Source organism: Chenopodium album, chromosome 11 (assembly GCF_948465745.1).
Source record: "Chenopodium album chromosome 11, dcCheAlbu1.1, whole genome shotgun sequence".
Lineage (NCBI taxonomy): Eukaryota > Viridiplantae > Streptophyta > Magnoliopsida > Caryophyllales > Amaranthaceae > Chenopodium > Chenopodium album.
Genome location: NC_137844.1, coordinates 26,886,303 through 26,892,748, shown reverse-complemented (window position 1 = coordinate 26,892,748; position 6,446 = coordinate 26,886,303). Strand labels below are relative to the sequence as shown.

The window sequence follows — 6,446 nt, the reverse complement described above, 5'->3', positions numbered from 1 at the left end:
AATCCATGGTTAGGACATGCTCTAATCAAATCCTTAAACCTTTCCCATGCTTCCCCAAGAGTTTCATCTGGTTCTTACTCAAAGGAAGCTATCTTCCTCCTCATTTTTGCGGTTTGCTCATCGGAAATGAACCTCTTGAGAAAGGCCTTCGCAACATCTTTCCATGTGGTGAGAGAGTTCGGCTTCAAAAGCTTGAGCCATTTCTTTGCTCTTCCGGTGAGAGATTGCCGAAAGAGATGCATACGAATGTAATCTTGGCTCACTTCATTTGTTTGCATCATTGCACACAACTCAAGGAATCGTTCCAAATGCTCAATGTGGTCTTCACTTGCACTTCCGGAAAATTGCTCAACTTGTACCATCCTAGCATATTGTGGATGGATTGTGAAATTAGACTCGGTGGTTGGGAGAAGTATACCACTCGTGAGCTCATAGACTTCCGGATTTCCAAACTCCCTAAAAAGTAGGTTATCCTCTTGCCTTGCCATATCTCCCTTTGAATATAACAAAGCTAAGCACACGATTAGCAATGACAAGTAGGATTAAACAAGCAAAATTAAAAAAAAGAAAGCAAATAAAATGACTCTAACAATAGCAAAAATAGATGTTAAACAAGCCGCTTCCCCGGCAACGGCGCCAAAATTTGATCGGGCTAGGATAGGTCGTTAAACTATTAACCCTAATCAAATTAATCATTTATAATGCCTAAACTTACACTAAACTAGTTAGTGGCAAGTAAAGGGTCGATCCACTAAGGAAGCACACTTGTTTAACATTAATGTCACTAATGCAAGAGTTAAAAGGGGAATATTTTTGTTGGTTTTTGGATAAAAAGCACTAAGACTACAAACAAGCAAATATAAAGAAGATAAAAATCAAGAGAGAACGACGCTAGGGGTACGGGGGTGTCAAGCATGATAAGAAAAGGGGGAATAATGATAGTTATCATGAAGAACATGCCAAAGAACACAAGATCCTACCTAAACAACCCATTCTCATGCCATAGTCTAGGCACATCAATGAAAGAGGTATATGCTAACTAGGATCATTCTCATGCATCCTATTAGACACAAGCAAATCAAGAGAATAAAGAAACACAATACACAAAACTCCATTTTAACAAATCATTCTCATGCAATCATCAAAATAGAGGTGATCTTAATCTAGTTCAAATCATTTTCATGCATTTAAACTAGAAGGCAATCAAATAAAGTGCAACAATAGTCTCAAGCCATTAAAAATCATGTCTTTCATCAATTTAAGGCATGTATTCAATCCAACCATCATCATTCATTCAACATTCAACACATATTTTCCACCCCCTTCCCCTAGCTAAAAGATTAGCCTAGAGAAAGGAGATTAAACATAAAATCAATACTAGAAACAAACTCAAGAAACTCAAAACAAAACATGATTAAAAACAATGAAAACAATAATAACTAGATGAACTAAAAAGATTAACAAAAATAAGCAACAATAAAGCAAATAAATAAAGCTAAAGGAATGGATTAGAGATTACTAAAGATGAACTAGATTAAAGATGAAAACTTGAAAGTATTGCTTGATTAAATGAACTTGACCAAAATTGAAAACCATAAAGAAAATTGAGCAATAATCTACTTTATCTCTCTAAAAATTATCTAATCTAACCCTAAGAGAGAGAAGCTCTCCTAAAACTAACTAAGAAATTAGAATAATAGATCCCCCCGTACAAAACAAGCCCCGCAATATATAAAGAATCGCGCAAAAACGCAGAACAGGACCCGCTGTGCACCCGCGTAAGGGTTTGTGCGCCCGCGCATGGTAGTTGTGCGCCCGCGCGTGCACCCTCGCAGCGGTCTGTGTGCCCTCGCAGCACCCTGCGCGCCCGCGCAATGTAGCTGCGCGCCCGCGCATTATGCGCACCCTTGCAACTTGCTTTCTTCGATTATTCTCTCATGCTTCCTTGGCTTCTTATTTCCAATCCAAGACTTCAAATACCTAAGCACAAACACCAAGGGAAGCAATAAGGTATAGGGAACGGTGCAAACACGCAATGAAGGCAAGCATTCAAGATTATACGCGATTTCATTTAAAACACATCGAGACATGTATGCATGTATTATTTGAACAAAACAACTTCAAAACACCCTAAGACAAGCTAAAACAAGGCATAAACACTATCCTAGGAGTGACATAAATGTCACTCATCAAAGTATTGGATAAAAGACGAGAATAATAAAATAATAGAAATAAAGGATAAAAAGGGTGAAATTATTGGAAAATAAGTCGGAATACGACTCAATAAACACCCTAAAAGTAACATAAAAGTAACTTATCAATGTTCTCTTGGTTGTTGTGTCCAATGCTCTCTGCTTCTTGATGATTTTGCTACTGTCCCGCATACCCGAATCCCTTATGTCCGATTTCTTTGATATAGTTTAGTTGTGTCTCTTTTATTTCTTTTGTTTCTTTCTTCATGAAGTTACTAACATTATTTTGTGTAGATATTTCTGCTTTTCTTTCTTTGTCTCTCACTTTTTAGGTCCTTGATTGGAGCATTCAACGCATGGAATTTGGTAACGAATTTCTTGTTATCGTGCTTGTTCTTTCATATCGAGATTGTTTGGTGAGACCTTTCTATTTTCTTTCTTTTACTCTTCCTTTTGTGTGCATAGTTTAGGCTTTGATTAGGAAGAGTTGAATGGTTCGAGGTTACTTGCTATTAACACCTTAGTGTGTTTGGGGTCATTGGCGCTGTAACCGAATGACCATTTGTTTGTCGATTAGGATATTATGTGTTTGGCTTGCTTCCTTGTGTTTTTCTTTTCCTTTTTCATTTTCCTTCTTTTATTTCTTTTACTTTTCCTTTTCTTTCTCTTTTATTTTCCTTTTCTTCTCCCTTTTTCTCTTTATAATTGCTTTTTGACAAATGCTATTTTTGAAAATATATAAAAATAGAATATAAAAAAAAAGAGAAAAAAAAATAAAAAAAAATAAAAAAAAAAACAAATTTATAAAAAAAATGAAAAAAGATTTTCCTTTTGAGGCAAAGTTCTAGTTTCTTCTTGTTTTTGACTTTGCTTCGGACATAATACCTTTTGGACTTGCATTTTTAGATATTACCCTTCCTAAATGGCAATGGTTCACACGGTTTGAGAGTGTCTTCGGTTGATCCAAGGATAGCGCATGCTAAGGTAACCTGGTTAAGAACCTTTGAGGACGTTTGAACCTTTAGTCCACGGGAAAGTGGTAAGATAGAGTTGCTCCCTATGGGTGGATTTGAACCCCTTTAGTTGGTATTTGCTATTTTTAACTTTCCTTGTGAGGTTCACTTTGTTCTAGCCTTTATCTTTCTTGTTGTGTGGCTTTTTGGATCTTCCAATATGCATGTCTGAATCCTTGTGTTGTCTTTTAGCTCCTAAGACAGTGATCGAGCATCTTTAGGGAAGGATATGGGCACCAATTCTCATTTTTCTTTGTTTTCTTTTTATTTAGTTACATATTTGATTTTCTATTTGACATATACCTTCTTTCTAACCATGTTGAGCTTCTTATTTCCCGCTCTTGTTTAAACCACATTACAAGCCTTATGACCTATGTTTACCGACCCTCTTAGTTAGTGAAGAATTGGCTTGTGAGGTTTGAGTTTTGTTTTGATTGTATATGAACATGAGTACTTTGAATGATGGTTTTCTTTGAGAATTTGAATGTTGGTTTTCTTTGAGACTTTAAAAGTTGGGATGACTTGTGTTTAAAAGAAAGTTTCAAATGCAAGTTGTGTTCTAAGGAAATCAAATGATGTTTCTTGATAAAAAAAATGAAGATTATTAAACGAAAAAGCCGTCCATAGTTAAAAAAGGAAAGGACACGAAATAAGTGCAATTACGTGCATTAATCAATGAAAAAAGTGAAAAAAAAAACAGAAAAAAGAGAAAAACCAAATACTTTAAAATGTTTCAAGTTGGTTTTGTTTTTTTCCTTATTCTGCGCATTGAGGACAATGCTTTGTTCAAGCTTGGGGGGGAACGTTACTTCGTTCTTGTATATATTGTGTAGTAGTGTTGAATAAGCTTGGGGAGATAGCATTAATCGGTATTTTTGTTTGTTATTTGGTGACTTCTTGAGTGTGTTTTTTTAGAGTTGGCCGTTCTTTTGCTTCACTTAGAATTTGCCACTAAATTTTCAAATTTTTCCCTGCCTTTACCCCTAACCATGTCATTACAACCTTAATAAAGACCCATGGACTTTAGAGATGTTAGGTCGTTTAGTCGGTAGAGGGAGATAGTTTTCAACACTATGGAGAAAGAGTGCATTGTCGAGATGTCGGGGTAACCCTATAACTACTCAAAATGAATCTTTTTCCGGTTCCTTCGAGGAATCATGAGGCACTAGCTAAGGGGCAATTTGAAGCCTATGGGGAGAACGAGGACCGTCTTGGAGGGGACGAGGGGGGAGGATGAAGTCTCTAGTTCTCTATGCTTCGCATGCATTATGTTTCTATCAACCTTGGATATCTTGCAACGTGCTTACCCTTGTTTGTTTAGAAATCTTGGTATCTACTTGTGTGTTGTCTATTTGCAAAGGTCCATTGTGAAAGCATTTTTCTTCCTTTTAGTTTTAACCTTCTCTTTTCTCCTTTTTTTTCCTTTACCTCGTTTTGCTTTAAGAGTTACGTGTTAATATCATCGGAAACCCTTACGAGAGCATCACTCGTCCTCTAGAGCGATCTAGGGGTTTCAACGGCTTGTCTTTGGTTGCTAAAATTGATCGTGATTCCTACGAAAGTGAGTTAGTGTATATTCCCATCCTCTTTAGTTTTCTTGTTTCTTTCTTTGCTTGAATAATGTCATCATTTTCCCTTGGGTTTGATTTTGTTTTGCTCGAGGACGAGCAAAAGTTTAGCTTGGGGGAATTTGATGAGCGTCATTTATGGCGCTCAAAAGAATAGATTTAGGTCCTTTTTCTATACTTTCTTTCTTTATTTTCAATTAATTTTCTTAGTTTTCTTTGATTTTTCGTTTTAATAACTCAGTTTAGTTTTCGATTAGTTTTATGAGTTTTTCATGATTTTAGTTCTTAATTTATGGTTTTAGTTTAGTTTTATTTCATTTTGTTTTCTCCCTTTTTTTATTTGTATTTTGTAGGTGAAGTTTCAAATTTTAAGTTGGCACGCTCTCAAGGTTGCACTCTCATTGATTTTGGTGATGAACACGCAATTTTGTGAAGTTCAAGAGCTGCCCTCCTCGCGAGCATCATCACGAGAGCATCGTCCATAGGGATCATGAGAGCGCTAGGAGCGAAGCTTCACGCAAGGGGCCACGAGCTAGCACAAGAGGAGCTGTGCGCCACAATGCTGCAACAGAGGTGCGTGCGCGCAGACCCCCTTTTGCGTGCGCACAGATCCCTCTGTGCGTGCGCACGGGGTTGCTGTGCCTGCGCACCATTGCCTTCCGTCCCCTTATTTTTGTTTTACTATTTATACCCTTGACCTTTCCTTTTTTGGGGGATGACTTTTTTTCTAGTACTTGATACATATTTCCAGATTTAGTAGAGAGAGAAACATGAATACTTGATTTGTATTCAAATTACTTCATTAAGCTTGGATTTCTTCCTTAATCAATGAAAATTAGTGAAAATTTCTTCCCTTGAATTTACTTTTGCTTGATTCTACCTTTAATTTTTGAATGATTGATTTGATTGTTGATCTTTGGTTTGAAAATTTGTTTGATTTGATTTTCTTCTTTATTAAGCTTGAAATGATGATATTTGTTATTCAATTTGTTTTGTTTTTCAATCTCATTATGTCTAGTGAGTAGATTAGTAGCTTGGGAGAAGGGGAAGCATGCTTGATTGATGATCTTTGCTAGTTAATGATTCTTCATTGATTCAATTGATGCAATTAAATTGGTTGACACAGTTGTCCATGTGATTAAATTGATTAGGAGTGATCAACCTTGATGATTAATCTAGATTGCATAGCAAATTTTCAATGACATGAACCCTTGATTTGAGAATCGGTTTAATTGGTTGAATTTGATTATGATTTTCCTTGTTAGTCATTTATAGTGAACCCTAGCTTGACTTATAGGAGATAGATCTTGAATTCAATTGATTGCAACTATTGTTTGTCCCTTGCAATGTTTGAATCAATTGAGTTCTTCATCGATTGGCATGATCATTGAGTTTGCATGTGGAACCTTATTCCCTAGTGTTTATCATTTTAATTTTCTTCATTGTTTAGTTGATTGAACCTTTAGTTTCACCTCAATTTACCTCTCATTCTTCGAAGTAGCTTGACCATAGGCTATAGCATTCTCCCCCTCATTCCTCGTGGTTCGACTCGGACTTGTCCTATATTAGGAGTAAGTTTGATTTTCTTAATTGTTTGATTGGTGATGCTTTAGATTTCAACGACCTAGATTACCACACATCAAAAAGGCGTCGTTGCCGGGGAATAGTCTCTC

At 36.3% G+C, this 6,446-nt stretch overlaps 1 non-coding gene across 1 annotated transcript; it reads left to right on the top strand.

The window, feature by feature from the left end:
* On the top strand, positions 1-107 carry LOC145569600 (small nucleolar RNA R71). Its single transcript, XR_014096188.1, has one exon. It is a non-coding gene; the product is annotated as a small nucleolar RNA R71 (small nucleolar RNA).
* The last annotated feature ends 6,339 nt before the right edge of the window (positions 108-6,446 follow it).